Source organism: Euprymna scolopes, chromosome 8, assembly GCF_053919585.1.
Source record: "Euprymna scolopes isolate OS-2025 chromosome 8, ASM5391958v1, whole genome shotgun sequence".
NCBI lineage: Eukaryota > Metazoa > Mollusca > Cephalopoda > Sepiida > Sepiolidae > Euprymna > Euprymna scolopes.
In genome coordinates this window covers 30,696,753-30,718,014 of record NC_136489.1, presented here as the reverse complement: position 1 = coordinate 30,718,014, position 21,262 = coordinate 30,696,753, and positions in this window count along the sequence as shown.

Below are 21,262 nucleotides of genomic sequence, written 5' to 3'. Positions count from 1 at the left end.
CACTTATTGAGTTGATCTTATACTTGCAGTATTCCGAGCGACTAGTCTGAAATTTGTACACTCCATATTTCTTTAATGGATGTGGTTATATATATATATTTTTAGCTATTTTTATTATTTAGCTCGCAATTCAGATCTTTATGCATATAAATAAATAAATAAATGAATATATAAATATCTATGAAAAAAGAATTACAATTAAGTTTACCAAAATAATTTAAGATGGCAAAACTAAAGTATATTATGAATATTAAAGAGATAATATTTTAAAGTAATCTCAACCGGAGGTGATAGCTCGATAAAAGTAAATAGGAAATAGAGCTTATAATAAGAACAAGTGGTTAATAAAACCTGTTAAAAACACTTTGAAGAAGAGTTAAAACATATTTAAATTAAAAAAGGAAGCACACAATAAGTGGATAGTCCTTAATCCGCGGAGTTTCGAAGAAATACTTTCCTTCTCATCAGAGGGCATATTCTTGTTGGGTAAGAATAGAAATCTTTCTGGCAGACAGAGGAATATGTTTCTTTTCAAACATATTTGGAGAGAATAAAAACGCTCCACCAGGCAGAAGATTCTAATGAAATAAGAATTACAGTTAGGTTTACCAAAATTATCCAAGGCTCCCGTCTGGTTGAGCTTTTTTATCCTCTCCAGATATGTTTGAAAAGGAAAACATTCTTGTTCTTAAATAAATATGTATATGTTTATAATTACATTACTTACAAACTGATAAGAAAATTAATATTTTAAATACAATAATTGTTACAATAGTGATGGTGTACAATGGGGCAAATCATTTGGTGCAAAGAGACGGAGAAAAAGGAACCATCCGCAGATTAATTCATGTTCTGCTATGAAACCAATTAGAAACCAGAATTGTTCAATAATAATTGAATTTTTTAATATTCCAGCACATATATTTTTCGTTTACCCAGTAGAAGGATCTTTAACTCTTTCCTTGCAAAATTATAATGTTCCAAACCTGTGCAGAACAACTTGCCACTGAAAAATCGTTATATCCAGAACTTGTATAGAATAGCTTCCCATCGCATACTTTTCTGAAATTGAGCATGGCTTCAAATTCAAAAATAATTGATCTTACAAAATCAATCTCCAGAAATATATAATTTTCTATGTATGATATTATTGAAACTGAATTATTTCCTTGTTTTACATTTAAATGCGAGTAAATTAATTCTATTTTAGTAAATCCGACTTTTTGGATCATTAGAGAATTGGTCTTTCTTTCAACATACTTAAGAGCAGGAATACATACCAATGAAGTTAACAAATTCGTAATTTACACAATAAAATTAAGAATGCCTTGCCTGACGTAACACGTTATCTATTAAAACCCTAGCTAAAGGGTTAGAAGGTAAGCAGAACACGGATATAGAATAGAAATGTGTATTAACATCGACATACAAAAGTATAAGTTGTTCGTTTAACCAACGAAAAACCTCGTTTTGTTCACCAGATAGAACCCACCTCAATTAAATCCTTGTCTTCTGGTATTGATTGTATCTGGATCAGTTTATTCGTATGTGACGCAGGCTATTTCGCCAGAACGCCTCCCGCTCCGAAATTTATTACTCCGAAGGTGTATCAGGATTTCTTTCTAATTGGGTAGACCATGAGTGGGTCCATAAAGTCTCGTTTTTGCCAGACCGTTGAGGCTCGGTATCAAATGTGTCGTTGTAATAACAATACTTTTCGGGATCGGAAAAGCTTTCCTTAAAGGCTGATGTTGTCAATACTTGTTGACTAAATAGAATGTTCCCATGTTCCGTAAGTTTTGGCAGTTGATCAAGATGATTTGGAAAGTTTTGAAATATATGTGAAGTGAGTTTAGAAAAAGCCGAATTACTTTTTGCCAATGACTTGAATTTCTTTCGATAACATTATAAGCATTTAAACTTTAATAAATCAGCATAAAATTTCCTATTATTCAGAGTTTTGAATTATTTCCTTGTTTTACATTTAAATGCGAGTAAATTAATTCTATTTTAGTAAATCCGACTTTTTGGATCATTAGAGAATTGGTCTTTCTTTCAACATACTTAAGAGCAGGAATACATTTCCTAACTATCTATTAGGTTTCCTTCAGCTTAGTTTTATACGAGACAATTAAGGAGACTTATTTTGCGCAGAGAATATGTTTGGAAGTCAATCAAATTGTCTTATCAAATTCTAATGACAATCTGTGAACGTTCTCTGTATATGTCTGTTGTGTTCCCCAGCTGCGGTTAGAAAACAAAGATGAGACTTTAATATCGCATAGTGATCAGTGGATCGGAGCAATTTAAGGGATCGATCCAGCTTGTCTGTTTGCAAATGTATTTTTATTTTTCTTTTATATAGATGAAGCTAATTACTGTGAGGAAACTACTTTATATTACGCTATGTATCTGTTCTTAGCGTTTCCGAAACCTCTTCATCTCCCCCCCCCCAAAAAAAATGTTTAAGCAATAACTGCCATGGACACAGTACGGACAGATATCAAATTTTAACTCATAATACACCAAACAAGAGATAATGTTTTGGAGAATTGCCTTGTGACAACTAAACGGACACTACGTGCTGTACATGCAATAACCCTTATCCCTGAGTGGCTTCCGGGCCTTGATAAGTGGTGACATCCTTGTAAAAAAATACTGCCCCATCACATTCCCGCCTACAATTTGTATCTGTCTCCAGCTCGTTTAAAATATTTGCCAATTATTTTGCATTATCGCGACTACCGTCAACCATTGTTTTATCTAATTTTATTAAGATTCATCTTTTTTAGAATTCAGTAAGAATAAGCATCCAAGAGATTCTAGTAATATTATAGTGAATATCTAGTCGACGCTCTTTGTCTTTACTCGGTATTTTATTTATTACATTTTCACCCCAAACAAGGCACATTGCCACTGTGGTGTTGGGAGCTACTATCAGGGGCAGCAACTACTGGGATACTATGTTGAGATTTGGGCAGCAAGATATCGGTTCACGTTCACTTGAACTTCTGCATGTCAGTACAGTTGGGGAAGCAGGGACGTGGAATGGAATTTCAGAGTCTAGCGGTTCAGAGGAAGAAACTAATGGAGTAGAAAGATCTTCTACATCTAGGTATCTCTGCTGTGTACGGGTGGGATTTAGCTGCCTGTCGCGTTTGTCGAGGGTGTCTACGTCATGGGGGCACACGTGTCTGCAGTTCGTCAGAGCATTCACCATTAAAATACTTGTAGAACAGGCAGAGGGATGTAACGTTTCGTCGATGGGCCAGAGGCTGAAGCTTAGATGCCAGTTCAGGGCCTATCAGATTTGCGGCTCTCTTTTGAACCTTGTCTAGGAGCGAGAGACTAGCAGCAGATGCACCAGCCCAAATGTGACAGCAATACTCCATACATGGGCGAATGGTTGCCTTATAGAGGTACAGGATACTTTCGGGTATCAGTAGTTTTCTAGCACGGTAGAGAGAGAGCCTACCTTCTTCGCAGCGGCCCTGGCAATGATTTCAGTATAATTGTTCCAACTCATGTTTCCTGTGAACTTTAGGCCAAGGAGTTTGAAAGATGTTCTCTCGTACAGGGAGTCACTGGCCATTGCTATTGGTGCAGAGAATGTGTCTTGTAATTATTGAATTAAACCAGTTTAGTCTTGGCAGCATTGAATGTGACCATCCATTTTTGTCCCCATTCCACTACAGATTGGAGGTAATCCTCTAGTGTTTTTTACATTTCTTTAGATATGTGTTCATTTGTTTTCCTGTCATGCCTGTTATAGAGTGTGGTGTCATCAGCATATATACCCATCTCGGTTTTTTCGGGGAGGTCATTAATAAATATTAGGAACAATAGAGGTCCAAGGATAGACCCCCGAGGCACTCCCGCATTTATATCACACTGTTTAGATGTACGACCGTCGAGGACAGCCTCGATTTTTCTCTTATCTAAGAAGGATCTTATTATGTTAAGTATTCTACCAGTGATACCGTATGATCTAATTTTCCTTAGGAGACCCTCAGGGCATACCCTGTCAAAAGCCTTAGATATATCTAGAGCTACCGCTCTGCCCTCCCCCGCTTTGTCCAGCGAATGGTATATACGTTCAGAGATTACAGTGAGGATGTCTGCTGTGAAACGGGCTTCTTTAAATCCATATTGTTTGTCAGTCAGAAGTTTAACATCTGTAAGGTGACGGACTAGAGCATGGTTAATTATGGTCTCAAATATTTTGGCGAAAAGTGGAAGGAGGCTAATGGGGCGATAATTTGATGGGTCAGTTCTTTCACCAGAAGTCTTGAACACTGGTACCACAGAAGCAGTTTTCCAACAGCCCGGAAAACATGATTCATTAAGGAATTTGTTGTATAGTTTGGAGAGAATTGGCGCTACTTCGGCTGAGCACTTTTTTAATAGCACAGCTGGGATTTTTCTATGACGAACACCATCTTTGAGCTTCAAGATTCCTGTTTCTGTTCGTTTCTTTATCATCGTCATCATCATCAACATCAATATCATCATCATCATCATCATCATCATCGTTTTTTGTACGTTATTATTATTGGTATTATTAATAATATTATTTTTTCTATTTTCACCGCAAACAAGGCATAGGGCCACTTTTATATAGGAGGTTACTGTCGGGACATAAGTTGTAGGGATACCATGTAGGGAGTCGAGCAGCCAAATATCTGTTCGCATTACACTTCTGCATGTCAGTACAGTTGGGAAAACATGAACCGGCAAGGAAGTCCAAGAGTATAATAGTTCTGGGGAAGACACTATTAGAGGCCTTCTTAAATCTAGGGATCTCTACTGTGCTACTGTGTAGGGGTGGGATTTTGCTGATTGCCGAGTTTGATGGAGGTTTTTACGTCGAGAGGGTAAAAGGGTTTGCAATTCGTCTAAGCATTTACCATGAAAATACTTGTAAACAGGCAGACGGATGCAATATTTCGTCGATGGGACAGAGGTTGAAGCTTGGATGCCATGTCAAGACCTATCGGGTTGGCGCCTTTCTTTTGAACCCTGTCCAGGAGACTAGTATCAGCCCAAATTTGATACACAACATCCCATACACACAATCGTTGCCTTGTAAAAGTACAGGGTACTTTTAGGTGTAACTAATTTTCTAGCACGGTAGAGGAAGCCCACCTTCTCTGCAATCATCCAGCGAAAGCCTGACTAGTGCTTTCTCTCTTCAGTCTTTCTAGCTTCCTTGACCCTCCTCGCTTATTTGGTGTGACATACGTTTTAAGTAACAAAGATACCCAAAAAAACGGGAAAATAAGGGCGCAAGGGGTTACAATTATAAATGGTTCAGTTGTTATCATGATTTCATGTGATGTTGTTTTGTGTTTTACATTTGTAGAATTTTCTCTGTATAGTTTGTGCCTTTAGCCTTTGTGTATTAGTCACCGCATTCAAGGGTTTTCCTTATTATTTCAGTACTTTTCGTTACTGTTATCTGTTTATCTTATCAGCCTTTCCTCCCATTGCAATCTCGTGTTCTTTTCAAAGTTTTTCAGTATTGTTCTAAGCGCTCCTACTATTACTGATGTTATCTTAACTTTTCCATAGAAATATGTGGGCGTATTCCTTTGAGATATGTGCATTTGTTCCGTTTTTCTATCTCCTTGATCTTCACTCTATGGACAAACTCTCCAATCTAGCAGGACTTTTTCTTCTTGTTTATCAGTATGATATCCAGTCTTTTTGCATTTATCCGTCTGTATATGCATGTCCCAATAGGATTTTGTGACTTTAATTTCCGAGTACTCTTGCCGGTTTGTGCCTGTACTATTTGTCTGGGTATTCAAGACTTAGTTGGCTGCATAATGCTAGTGTATCGCATTCCCCACTTGATCGTATTGATTCTTATATTCTTATTTTGGCTAGTTTACTGCATTCGGTTATTCTGTGTTTGCGTTTTCGTCCATTTGCCCACAGTGTCAACATTAGGATTGTTTTCATGTGATTGGTTCTAATCGCCCATCGAGTCTGGTTTCTAAAGACTCGAGCCTCTATTCTGAATGTGCTCGCCTTCTTGAGCACCTCTTCATCGGACAAGAGAGCTTGTTTGGTGACATTAAATATCCTGCGTAGGCATGTCTGATGGAATCTTTCCAGAGCCTTGATATGACAGCGATATGTCGTCCATGTTTCCGAGGCATATAGGAGGACAGGTAGTACACAAGCCTCGTATACCTTTATCTTTGTTTTGAAGGTCAGGGCTCTATCTGCCCACACTCGTTTTTCGAGATTACCAAAGGCCTTACTTGCCTTATTGATCCTTCCTAAGATTTCCTTATCGAGGGTTCCGTCGCTCGATATAGTACTGCCAAGATATACAAAGTCATCAACGGTGCCCAGTTTCGTTCCATTTACACAGATGACCGGTTCCTCGTAGCGGCTGTTTGGAGCTGGGGTGAACATTACCTTGGTTTTCTCCAGGCTAATTGTGAGGCCAAAGGCAGTGCACACCCTGGAGAAGCGGTCCATGATGCCCTGCATATCTTCTGCCGTGTGTGCGACGAAGTCTACATCGTCAGCATACAGCAGCTCTCTGACAATTGAGTGAAATGTTTTCGATCTGTCCCTGAAACGAGTAAGGTTGAATAACTTGCCCGTTGTCCGAAATCGAAAGAGCACTCCCGTTTCACAGTTTCTAAATGCGAACGCGAGTGTTGTTGCGAAATAGATTGAGAACAAGGTTGGAGCTAGAATATCTCCCTGTTTAACCCCGTTGTCAATGGCAATGCCCTCTGAAACTGTGCCGTTTAGCTGGAGTTGCGCTTTCATGTTTTCATGCAGTTGTCTGATCATATTTACGAAACCAGGTGGACATCCATGTTTCCCCAATATTATCCACAGGGCAGTTCGGTTTACAGTGTCGAAGGCTTTTTTCAGATCTACAAATACCTGGTATAGAGCTAGCCTTTGTTCTTTGCATTTTTCCTGTATCTGACGGACTGAGAAGATCATGTCCATTGTGCCACGCCCGGGTCTTAACCCACTTTGGGCTTCGGGCAGTACTGAGGGGCAAATATATTCATTTAGTCTGTTTAGTAGGAATCTGGCAAATACCTTACCGACTACCTCCAACAGACTTATGCGGCTGTTATTACGGATTCAGTTTCTCTGTTTAGGTTTCCTTTTTATAATCATGTCCACGTGTTTTCATTGGTTTCATATTTTGTCATCTTAATGAATCGTCAATGTAGTTATTTCTCTTCCTATTGTTCTCTTTTGTTTCTCTATCTTCTACTGTAGTAATTATTCTTTATGTGTTCTGCATTATGCATTTTTCTAATTCTTTTCTTGTGTCACTTACACGCTTTTCAATAAACACCAGCCCTCTACCACCGTCTTTGGATGTACTGCATAGTCTACATTCATGAGATTCTTGGTCTTCTGGTTCAGATGCTTCAGTTTTTCTTCAGTCTAACTTATAAATGGTCCAGAGTATTTTACTAGTTACACTGTCCATGTGTTTATGTATTTAATTAGATTTCTACTATATAGTTTCGATGAGTTTTCTTGTTCCTCTGAAGTATTACTTTAAAAATTTCTCTTTCATTTATTTTGTTTTGATCGTGGCTTATTCCAGAATATATTTGTAGCTATCATATCCACCTAGAACACTCATCCTCATTTAGCTGGGTAATATCATACCTTCCATTGCTTCGGGTTTTCACCTTCTAATGATAAGCAGTGCAAACTTTCCCATGTCGAATTCCATTTGGATATCAAGGATGAAGATTCTGGTTGTGTTTATTGGTGTCTCTAATTCTTTTTTTGGGTTTTGAAAACAGTTTCAAGTCATCCATAGACATTAGGTGGTACATTCTTTTGTCCGTATAAATGAACTTGTATATGGCTTGTCATTTCCTTACTATAATGATAAGATGTATTTTAATCTCAGTTCAAGTGTTTATCTTTTCCTTGCATTTTTCTATCTTATTATTTTGCTGTGTATTTTGTACATTTTCAGGGATTCAATTATTTATGTTTGTAGGATATAATCATACGCTTTCTTGTAGTCCATGGCCGAGCCCTTTTTTCTACTTTTTGCCTCCTTAAGGATCTTTATGTCTATGTGTAATAGATTATTTGTTCTTCTTTTTCCTTGTAACATCCTTTCAACTCCTCGGAATGTAGTCCACTATTACGAATGGAATGACAAAGTTGTTCACTCAATTTTGCTGGCTGTATTTTCCACATTGTAGGTAAACATTTAATAGTCTTGTAATTGCTAGGAATGGTCCCTTTTTCTGCAGCAAAATGGATTACGTTTGGTTATTATTTGTAGTACGAGTGCTTGTTGGATACCTCTTTAAGATTCTGAATTAGTCTTTCATGTAGTGTTATGATATTTTTAAACCAATAAACATGTATCCCCTCGTTACCTGCTACTCTCCAGTTTGCAATTCTTCGTAGTATTCTCGTAGAGGTTCCTCGCAGATTTCATTCTCTGTCTGTTATTGGCACCTACGTAAATTCAATTGTTTAAGTCTATAATAATACTTGTTGAGATTTATAAAATAGACCTTGTTCACATTGTCAGTTTCTGCTTTTAATTTCTTCCAATCTTGGTTCTTTTAGAACGTGAGTTTTTCTTCGCCGTTTATAAGTTGGATGGTGTTATTATTATTATTATTATTATTATTATTATTATTATTATTATTATTATTATTATCATTATCATTATTATTATTATTATTATTATTATTATTATTACTGCTGTTAGAAGGTTATAACACAAATTATCATTAAAAATTTTGTTTAGCAAATAGCCAGTGGTGTTCCGTTGGGTCTTAGTGGCAACAAGTCTATTATTATTATTATTATTATTATTATTATTATTATTATTATTATTATGATACTACTATTATTACTACTACTACTAAAAGTTTTCGCACAGGCAATAATCAAAAAGCTCCCTTTGAGAAAAAAACCTGTGGTGAAGTATCAGTGAAAACAAGTCTTCCCAGATTTGAAGAACTCACGACTTATTTCGATTCAAATTAGTTTATCTTATCGCAAAAGCTATTTTCCTTTGATTTCTCATTGTAGAAATCATTGATCTTCACGAGGATTTTGGTGGCATTAAGCCTCTTAAAACCCCATTCCGCTACGCACTCATCCAGTTGAGATTTGGTGATGGCTTTCGCTCCTCGATCTTTCTATGATCCTTTATACTACTCGAATATTTAGTATAGTGCCGTCTTATGCCTACAATTTATTTGGGGAGAGGGGACGCGGAGTTAACATACAATCATACAGACCAGTTTTCATTATTCTATATAATGTTTTATTTGTTTTATATTTGTGGCAGTTTTATAATCAAGCTTGCGAATTAGTCTCCGTATTCAAGGGGGTTCCTAAATATTTAAGCTGTTTTCATTATTGTTATTCATTGTATCTTTCTAGTTATTGCTTCGATTTCAATTTCTCACATTTCTATTTAAAAGCTTTTTGGAATTGTTCCTTATGTTTGTACTAATTATGTTGTTACTTTGACTATTTTTCATTTCTATATGCTTTTGAGCTTTCCAAAAGTTGCATGTATTCGCTCCGCTTCTCTGTCAACTTGATCCTCATTTTGTGCTTTGGTGGAACGGTAAAATCTGCGATCTAGTAGGATGATGCAAAAACGATATCGTTTTCTCACATATGTTACTTTTGTATATTACTTGCCTGAGTGTGATACTGGTCTCGTGAAAATCCCTCGCCACTGTTGAAAGTTTTCGGCGAACATACGAACATACACACACACATGCACACATGCATACAATTAAACAAAGAGTTGTGATGTATATTATATAATACTAGCCTGGGTGTTTGGAAGTGTGCGTTGATAAAAAAAGTGGTACGAGGCAGTCAGACGTACCGTGAAGGAGGAAAATAACATGAAAATACACGTGGCGTGTTTGCCATTGCGTCCATCGCTAAATCGGAAGTGACGTATGTCTAAATGAAGGCAAGTCAATCGAAAAGAAGAAATGACTTTCGAAAATATCGGCGAAAAAAGCAAACCTACCCTTGTAGAAAAGTGCCCAGTTGAGGATGAAGAAATTGATGTTTTTAACCAACTTTTCGATATTTGTCGTCCGAAAGGTGGAGCCACAAAACGACAGCGATCTCTGTCGAAAGTTTTTGCGAGGTATGCACACATAAATACACGCATACATACATTTAAACAGACAGTTGAGATTTATATGATAGACTAGCCTGGGTGCCCAGCGTTGACCGGTTGTTCCGAGGTGTGTGTTGAGCAAAAATAAGTGTGAGGAGGCTGGCAGGCTCGAACCCATACCGCGAAGGAAGAAAAAGACGTGAAAATGTACGTGTCGTCTTTGTTGTTGCGTCCATTGCCAAACACGAAGTGGCGAAGGTTTAAATAAAGGCAATTGAAAAGAAGAAATTGCTTTCGAAAATATCAGCGAAAAAGGCGAATTCCCCCCAGTTGAGTATGAAGGAATTTAGGCTTTTATCAAATTTTTTGATATTTGATAGGTGGATCTCCAAAACAAAATCTCGTAAAAATCCGTCGCGTTTATCGAGAGTTTTAGGCAGACATACATACATGATTGCAACGTCTTGTCAGACGAGTGCTACTCTCTCAGACACTTAAAGTCCATGAGCCCCAAAATGACTTTCATCGCTGCAGGACCATTTTTATAGACAAATACCTGAGGGAGTATCTGTACACTGATGATGTTACAGATACTTAGTTTTGTACGACAGATAAGGCTCTCTCTTGGTTCCAAATGTTGAGATCCAGCAACAAGCAAGAGCTACATAGCCTGCAACAAGTTAAACTGCAGGCCAGCTTAATGCGGGTACTGGTCTCCCGCGTTATCGTTTTTTATATCAGAGATTTGCTTCTCCTAGAAAGGTTGCCTTCACCACGGCTTACGGGAGCCCTCTCAATCCCAGCACACACATACATACACACAAACACACACAGTGCTAGTTGGCCGTTGACCCCGATAAAGGGTTCATTCTCCCTTTGAAAGGTCTTGTTTTTAATCCTTCAGGGAGACTAGCCGCCCTCCTCACCAAAGAAGTCTGGGGGGAACCAGTTTAGTCGCCGGTGACCCTACCATGAGGCAGGTAGTACTGGGTTACATAGTAGCATATGACATGACCTGACATACATACATACATGCATACATACATACATTTAAACCGAAAGGTGAGATTTATATTATAGATTTCTGAATCAATTCCTTGATATATTCAGGTAATATATCATTTTGAAGCACATTTTTCTCTCTATCGAATCGTGTAATTCGTTACCGTTCTCAATCTCTTCATTCATTTTTTTTTTCAATCTTTTCGACATCATGAACCAAATTCAAATTTGCACGATTTTCTTTTCCGTTTCAAACTAGGCCGAAAAGCTGCTGATAGAGCTCATGATATCAATGACGTATTTAGTTCAGGGATCATTAACGAACGTATGGCACAATGGTGGTTCAAGAAATTTCACAATGGTGACGAAGCATCTAAAATGAGGACGGTCGCGACTGGCCAACTGCGGTTGGTAACAAACATTTAAGAGCCTTAATGAAAGCTGTTCCCCACACGAGAATTTGCTGTTTAACTCGAGGTCAACCACTAAACAGTCATTCGCAAATAGGGAAGTCAAAAAAGTTGGATAAATGGGTGTCACGTGAATTGAACGATAATTAAAAAAAACGTCGTTTTTAAGTGTCTTCTTCGCTCCTTTAGTGCATTACAACAACCCTTTTTTCGGGCGGATTATGAAATGTGAAATAGAAAATGGATCTTCTACGACAACCGGTGAGTTTCGGCACAACAGTTTGATGCCGGAGACGCTCCACAACACTTACCGAAGCCAAAATTGCACCCCTAAAATATGTTTACAGTTTGATCATCTGCGGCCGGTCTCATCCATCGCAGCGTCTTTGAGTCCCAGCGAAACGATTATGGCAGAGAAGTACTGCCGACAAGTCGCAGTAATGTACCAGAAGCTCCAACGTATGTGCCCGTGATTGGTCAATATTAAGTGACCAATCATCCCCCGTGACAACGCTCGTCCGCATGTTGCTCAACTGACTCTGTAGAAGCTGAACAAATTCGGCTACGAGACTCTGCCTTATCACCCATATTCACCGGACCTCCCGCCCACTAATTATCACTTTTTCAAGCATCTCGACAACTTCCTGCGCGAAGAATGCTTCGAAAGCCAAGATAATTCCGAATCGGCCTTCAATGACTCCATCGCTTCCAGAACTCCGGATTTCTATTCTATTGGGATAAATACACTTGTTTATCGTTTGCGAGAATATGTCGATTCTAATTGGTCTTATTTCGATTAATAAAGTTTATTATCAAAGAAGTTATGATAACTTGAAGTTGAACGTAAAAAAAGGGGACATTTCTTTTGCACTAACCTAATTGTAGGTTTATCTTATTTGTTAATTAGTGCTGCACCCGGTCTTCTTACTTGAATCGGTTTATCCGTTTGTATATCCATGTCCTATAGGATTTTCTGAAGTTCGTTTTCAAGTACTGCTGCCGGTTTTTGTTTATATCATTTGTCCGGGTGTTCAAGATGCAGTTTTCTGTATAATTCCCTGCGTTGGCGTTCCGCACTTGATCGTGTCTATTTTTATATTTATTGTAAAAATAGCGGGAATCAGTGTGTCAACGTGGTTATGTCCCACACTATAATACACTATTGTGCGACTATATAACGCATTGTATTAACATAGAAAACTTTGTAAACTATGTTATGTTTCCATGTATTTGGTCAAACGAGAATATTATTTTTCTCATGGTTGAGACACTACTGAAGTTGATAATAATGCAAACTAAAAAAAATGGATTCACAATCTCAGGGAGGTATATTACAGATTCAAATTACGAATAATTAACTAGATAAACCGAATCTAAAATAGTGTCAGTAGGCTGTTACGTAAATCGCCTAAAACAGGGCGTAAAGCCATTTAAATTAAGTCATGCGAAATACATTTTCTTTTAACATAAACACTAGAGAAATAATTACAAAAATGAGTTTCATAATTAATAAGTATAGCCAACATCTTTACTCAATGATCCCTGAGGCTTGTACACGAGCCGTAATTATATTTATACACGAGATCAATATATATGATCTGTTCTCTTACTGCGGACAGTACTTGTTTAATAAAGAATTAATCTGATATCTAAATTCGTGGTATGGTAAAATTAACGTTATGCTTTTTCGCTTTCCGACATTTTTTCGCTTTCTTTTGCGCAAACGATAAATGAGGCATGTCTCAAATACTGCGTATCACTTATTAAAACTCGGTTGCCTTACCAAGCAGGACTTGCTTATAGATAATACAGCTAAGATTAGTACAAAAATAATAAAAAGAAGTAATTTAATAAAAAAGGAGATAAGTAATTTGGTTGTCAGTAATTGTGTAAGTAATGATGGCGTTGTAAGTCAGCTATCGAAATTATAGGTTTATCGCAGATTGAAAACCAACTGCAGATGTCGAGTGGGGATATATAATGTACACCAGATACAAGCCGAAACAGTTTATCACCTTATCAAGTAAAAGGTTATCCTAGTGCAGTATTTCTAAAACCAACATGCCTATGTTGATATATATATAATATAAAGCTGGATGTCTGTGTGTGTATGTGTGTGTATCTGGTCACGAATAGCCTCCTATATGGTTGACTGTTTAAAAAAAAAAACTGATTACATATAATGATAGAAGACGTATCGAGACACAGGAATGGGTATGGGTGATCCTGCAGATAAAAATTGTGGGGTCTGCGTTCGCGCATGGTCCACAAAGTATGGAAATAAATAAATAAAAAAAACGTTTACAAGTGTTTTTGATATAGATGTACAGAAGAATATTTTGATACGTATGTTTTAACTTAAATAGGAACAGTATAATAAAATTGTGGGGTCTCCTTTCGGTCCTGGCCTCCATAGAATGGAAATAACCACAAACTTTAATAAAGGCTTTTCATTATCTGCGTAAGTATACTTTGATAACTATGTATCAGTTTGAAGAAATACGGTATTATAAAATTATGGGGGTGTTCGTTCGTGTCTGACCTCTACAGAATGGAAATATGTCAAAAAGTGTTACAAGGTTTTTTAGTATAGATCCACAGAATATTCTGATAAGTGTGAACAGGTATGGTATAATAAATTATGGGGTTTATGTATTTTATTTTTACTTTCATCATATTTTGCTTTGGTTTTGATACCCCCAAATTCGAAACTATCTTTTACAACCCTTCCTTTTCATAACCTATCACACTTTAATAAATAAGAGTCCATTTTCTGTAGGCTGTTTATGAACCCATTGCTAGTATATATATATATATAAAGCAAAAATGGAAATTACTAAAAATCTGAAGAGACTTCTCAATACTATTACAGAGCAAATATATATACCTTTTTATTACCTTTTTATCTGCTTAGTTACACATGTTTCGTTTACTGAATCGTATCAACCAGCCAATAATTCATTAGACTTTACAGAATTAATTATTATGATTAGAAAAAAGGATATAAAAAAATGCACAAAAAAGGAGGAAAAATAAAATTCCAGTTCGACATCAGCAAGAGTTCAATTTTATGATTTAAGAAATATTGGAAAGTGGTAAGAGGCGAGGGGGAGTTTAAAATATTAAACAAAACACGGATAGGAATAGAAGGATGGAGAGAGAGAAGGCGAAAGGGTGGAAAAGAAGAACGTAAGATGGGTAAGTCTTTGAAGGCGTGGTAGGGGGAGAAAAAGAGAGAAATAAGAAATAAAGCAGTAGGAGAAATATACTTTCCTCTAGACACACACACATACATATATTTATATTGAAAAAACAATATTTCTTTCTAAATGCGTAAGTATATATATATATACGTATATATATTAATTCGTGAGTATATATATATATATATATATATATATATATATATATATATATATATATATATATATACCTCTCGGAAGCAGGATTCGTCTTTTCTATGCTAGTCCCCAGGGAAAATTCTGTAACACCTCCCCGGATCTCTTCTAATACGAAGAGCTACAAAGTTCTTTAGATTCTAGTGTCTTTCTGTCTTCAGCAAAGGTCGGGTGTTTTCTCGCTCGTTCTCGGAACAAGGGCCGATATGTCGTCCGTTCTGTAACGCCGATCACTCACTGAAAATTTTCTGTTGTCAAGCAAGCGAGAACATCCAAAACAGGTTGATTACAATCAAAACAATATGTGCAAGTTCTTCTTACAATGGTTTGTTAAATTCTTTTCAACAGTCAGTTATACAAAATCTCTGTTAAAATATACAATCTGATGTAACTTCATGTTGAAAGGAATTCATCAAAATATTGTAAAAATAAAATTATATATATATATATATATATACGCGTATATATATATATATATGTGTGTGTGTGTGTGTGTGTGTGTGTGTGTGTGTGTGTGTGTATGTGTATAAATAAAAATTCCGAAGAGTGTAGAGGTTACAATAAAAATATTTTTTCTACACATAATTACATATTGCTAGGGTCGTGAGAATTTTTTAAAATTCTAAAACATGAGGAACTAGGAAGGTGTGAATAATACCAATTAACCTAGCAAACATTTGTGCTCCAGAATTTATTTTTATACATAATTTATTACTAATCTTTATGCATATTTGTGGGTGATGAACGATAAATATGCATGGGCGTCCGTAGCGTTCTTTGTCATTTAATGATTGTGCCTAAAGTTCCATGGCTTCGAAGACGGGATTTGTTGTCTTAAAAAGTGCGATTTTTTTCGTTATTTAGATTTTTTACTGCATAGTCACCAACATTTTCAGTTCATCTTTGCCAAAGTATCAATGACAAATTTCTGCTTCGTAAACACGCCTATGCCAAGGGCTGCTTTCAGAAGAGTCACAACACTAATATCTGCAACAGAGATATGATACATTCAGGTCAGGAATGCATAATTTCAGTGAAAATAACAATGCGATTCTATTCCCTTGTTGGTAAAGGTCGCTAAAATTCAATGCCGCCTGTGGAGCTTTTTTCCTTCAGACTACAAGTCTGTTTTTTCTTTACATAGGAATCGCCGCTTATCAAGGCACAGAGGTCACTCGAGAATAAGGGTTAAAGATTTTACAGGAGTAATATTGAACCATATAGTAATCGTTAGTAATGGCAATTCGGAGAAAGAAGCCGTATTCATGGAATCTACGTTTAGGTTTAAACGCAGATAAATGGGGAATTATTGATAGTGTTTTCAGTTAGACGAGTGTTTCTTGTGAAAGTTTAGCGAGGGGGGAAGAGATTGGAGCTCAGTCGACTACTTGTGATGAAAATAACGATAAAGCAAAGACAAACTGGCAAAATCTTTTCTGTGAGAAAGAGTTGGAGGGAAGAGAAAAGGACATCTACTACAAGGCTGCGAAGTCTATTTTGAACTATATCAAGGCAGAACAAGTCCTTTCTAGCAGCTACTTCCCAGATGTGGCAACACTACTCCATCTATGGACGTACCTGGCTCTTATATAGGTAGAGAATTGCATCAGCAGTGAGAGATTTACAGGATCGATTGAAGGATCCGACCTTTTTTTCCAGCGGCCTTGGTAACGCATTTTATGTATGTGTTCCATTTCAGATCAGGAGTAAAGGTCAAACCCAGAAGCTTGTCAAAACATGAGGCCTCCCCAAAATGAGAGCCATTCATTTCAATTGACGCCAGATTAGGATCAGAGCGTGGATTTAAAGATAACAACTTTGTTTTAGATGCATTAAAAGTAACAGTCTACCTTTTTCCCCATTGTACCACAACCCTTTCAATGCAAAAATGTGTTCGCCGAGGAGCTTCCTTCCAGATGTGGCAACAATATCTTATCTTGAGACATATTTGGCTCTTATACAATTAAATGATTGAATAGAGGATAATATCCCTTCTGGAGCGGTAGTATGACTTAACACTGTTTGCAACGACCTTAGGAACATATTTGATGTATATTCTCTATTTACCGAATAACGTATGCAGGCTTTTCACTAGTTTTTTTTTATCAAAAAAAGGTATTTCTTTAAAACGGAAAAGATCGTTTCCGTTCGATCCAAGTAGATATCATTTTCTTGATGGTGAAACAGTAACAACTTGCTTCTTGATAACTAAAAGTTAACGAGACACATTTTAGCCGATTGAACAACGTGCACAAGGTAAGACAGAGATTCAGAAATATTTTGGTTATTTCTGGCCTTTGAAAGAATTGTCATAGATGGAAGTCTCGTATTCGTAGATGTCTATGAATTATTATAGAATGTAATTATGGATATCAGGAAATCATTTATGAAGACCAGGAAGAGAGCTGGACCAAAGATAGTCCTAGGAGACACTTTTGCATTGGTACTACGAACTTCGACTGTCTGCCCATCGAAGATTACTTTATAAACCTCCCACGGAAAAAGAAAACTAACGTGAGAGGATATTTCCAACTATGCAATAGCTGGAAATACTGTGAAGCACATCTGTATGACAAACAATATAAAAATGCCTATGGTGCTGTATGTTCTGAACGAGGACATTTCGTGTGATATAACACTGCAGATCTTGCAGAAATGTCCGTGTATTTTTTCTGAGATGATTATAAAATTGGCTTCTTCAGTTTAATTAGATACTTGAAAGACTATCAAGGTTTTCCAACGTGTTGAGAAGCAGTTCTCTTTACGCAAAGTTTGAAAAAACGTTGCCAGAATGATATCTATTTTTTACAAAAGACTCACTTTTTGCCAAGGCTCGCAGGCAACTCGGGCATAAGGCTTTATGAATGTACCGTAGTAATGTGACAATAGCGTAGTAATCGGTAGTAATCTTTAGTGGTGAAAATTTGGTAATTTGGATTACTTAAGGGGGCGGCGCCTTTAGAACTTCTTTACATTTAACTTGAAAACGTTGTTATTGTACTTATTGTACTTAGCTGGAAAGCAGACAAGTGGAAGAGAGATTCACAAGCGTACAGTTCTAGGAAAGAACAAAATTTTGTTCATGGAATCAACGTTTAGGTGCATATAAAATTAGGAGAACTTATTGATAGTGTTTACAGCTAGACGAGCGTTTTTTGTGAAGGTTTTGCAAGATTGAGACTATAGATTAGAGCTCCTAGATGCGCTGGCAATTAAAATAACAATAGAGCAATAAAAAGCTCACAACATCTCTTCTGTGGGTAAGAGGATGTAAAGGTAGAGAAAATAGTTCCCCCTACTAGGTTACGAAGTCGGTTTTGAACTCTGTCAAAGCAGAAAAGTTTTTTTCGTGCAGCTCTTAATCAGATGTGTTACCTATGACCTACTTGGCACTTATATGTATAGAGAATTGCATCGACAGTGAGAAATCTACTTGGCAACCGATTTTATGTACGTGTTCTACTTCAGATCAGGAGTAAAATTCAGATCTAGAAGCTTGCCACAACATGGAGCTTCCTAAGAACCTTTTCATTTCAATTGATGGCAGATGGAACGTTGGTGATGGAAAGATAGAAGCTTGGTATTAGTTGAATTAAAATTACCCAGCCACTCGTTTCCTTATTGCACCACGATCCAAAGATCAGAGGAGAACATAATTCTTATTATCTTGGTCATTTATGAACTTTGAAGTGTTGCCATCAATATTAGTGTCGCTAACATGTATCTCTGTAGCTGATCTAAGAATGGAATTTGGGATATCATCGATAAAGATCAGGAAGAGAGTTGGGCCCAGGATGGACCCTTGTGTAACGCCAGCGTAAATACTGTGAGCTTCTGATGTCTGCCCATCAACCACTACTCTAATACAGCTATCAGAGAGGAATAATTTAATAAGTGAAAAAAACATTTCCAGTTCTACTGTAGCCGGGGATCTAGGGAAGTAGCCATTTATGCCACACCCTATCAAAGACTTTTGATATGCCAAGAACAATAGCCCTGTCGAGAGATTCGCTACTTCTATGAGATATAACAGTTGCCCGGTCGTAAAATGCGCATGAATTTTATATTAAAATGTATGCAAGAATACCGTATGGTATAAAACGTAACGTTAAATTAATTAAAAATGGGGAAAAGGTACCGTTCAGAAACAACCATGCGAGTATTGTTTTTTTTTTTAAACAGTTCACTTCTTGTAAGTAAATTAATAAAAAAACTCGAGCTGAAATCGACACCAGAACCTAAAGACATTGAGCCAAATACGGTAACCATTAGAGCAGCTTCGTATAGCATTTAACAAGTGTTTTCAAACCAACTCATACTTAACGTAAATAAGCAGTTATATTTCACGACTGCGCATGTCTTAATATCCTATATACCGAATTTCAAGTGTGTAGATTAAAGCATCGTTGGGTATATATGTTGAGAAGTGTCTGCACACACAGATTCTCACTTTTATACGTATATACTAGCAGACCTGCAGGCGTTGCACGGTCGTAAAATACGCGTAATTATTATACTTTACTTAGTTAAAATCCTTTATTTTAAACAAAATACCATAGGCATTAAACGTAACGTATAATTCCTTAAAAAACGAAGCAAAAAAAAAAAAACAGAAATAAGCTTAGACATATGCATGCAAGTATTACGCATTTTTTTAAAACAGTTCACTACTTGTATTAAAAAAAGAAATACTTGAGTTAAGATCGAAACTAAAACTCAACGATGATATTAAACATGTATGATATCAGAGTAAACGTTATAAACTTCGCAAGACTGTTAATTCTAATCAATGTCAGCGTATCATAGTATTGAATGTTGTGAGTGATTGAAAATATATTGATTTCAGAGTAAGTTGTATAAAGGTTGCAGAATTATATTGAACCATTATCAATATTAAGGTAAATAGCATTAAGACTATAAGACTATGTTGAATTTTTTTTATTTCAAAGGGTGGTAAGACTTGAGCAAAATAATTACCTATAATGTTTTTATAATACAACTAGCATTTCAGTCCGGCGTTACCCGGGTATTTGGATGTGTATGTTGAGCATAAAAAAGCGGTCATTTTTTTAAACTTTGACATCTATTATGACCCTTAACATTTATTACCTGGGGCTCAAATTAAGTTATTAAGTTAGAACCATGTCCAAGAAACCTATATCTAAAAGTTCTAGTGTTTAGACCCCAAGATATCGGTGGGGTTTTGTAGAGTCCTCAAAGGTCAAATCGTTGAACTTTAACCCTTTAACAGCCAAACTTCTGGCCGAAAAACGATCAGATGTATTTTCCCAAATCTCATTGCCCTGTATATCAAATTTCGAGTCTCTAGACTAAAAATTGGCAGAGTTATTTCGTAGTAGAATGTACACAGACACACAGACATACAGACACGTAAAATTTTATAGATATACTAGCAGGCGTTGCCCGGGTGTTTAGAGGTGTATGCGTAGAAAAAAAAGGAGTCAATTTTTTTAACTTTTAAAAATGACCCATTAAAATTTATTGTTTTGGGCTCATATCAAGTTAAGTTAGATCCATGTCCAAGGAACATATATCTAAAACTTCAAGTGTTTAGCCCCCAAACGGTCGGAGGGGTTTGGTAGAGTTTTACTTTGACCCCTTAACCGCCAAATTTCTGGTTGAAACCGATCGCAAAGATTTTTCCAAATCTCAATACCCTGTATATAAAATTTTCAGTAGGCTAAAAATTAACAAAGTTATTTCGAAGGAAAATGTACACAGACACACAGACAGACACACATACATACACGTTCACTTTTATAGATATATAAATAGATATATAAATAGATTGAGTAAAAGACTATATATACAGTATTATCCCGTTGACACAACGGTTCACGTTAGATCACTGAAGTTGACCTACGTTTAGTCTGATCAGTAGCATATAGGTGACAATTTGGACATATTAATCTTGTATGAAAGAGCACATTGACAGATTTGCAAACATCGGAAAGGCTTAATCGTCAACGTATATGCAAACAACTGGGAAGTGCTTGTGAATTTAATATTCCCTTAACACTTTCTCCTTTAAAAGAAGCCGGTTCATCTCACCTAAAGTGAATGTCGCTACCTTATAAAGGAATATGCTTACAGTGTCTAGCTTCAAGGTATAATAGTACTTAAAATATAGAGCGTATTACAGGGTTTTAATGTCTGAGTATGCTTGAATTGTGGGTAACTGACAATGGTAAATATGTTTCCTTGAATACTATATTGGTCCTAAGACTCTGCCAGCATTATCCAATCGCACATACCCTTTAATATGATATGATAATATATGCAGATTCTATATATACTCTAGA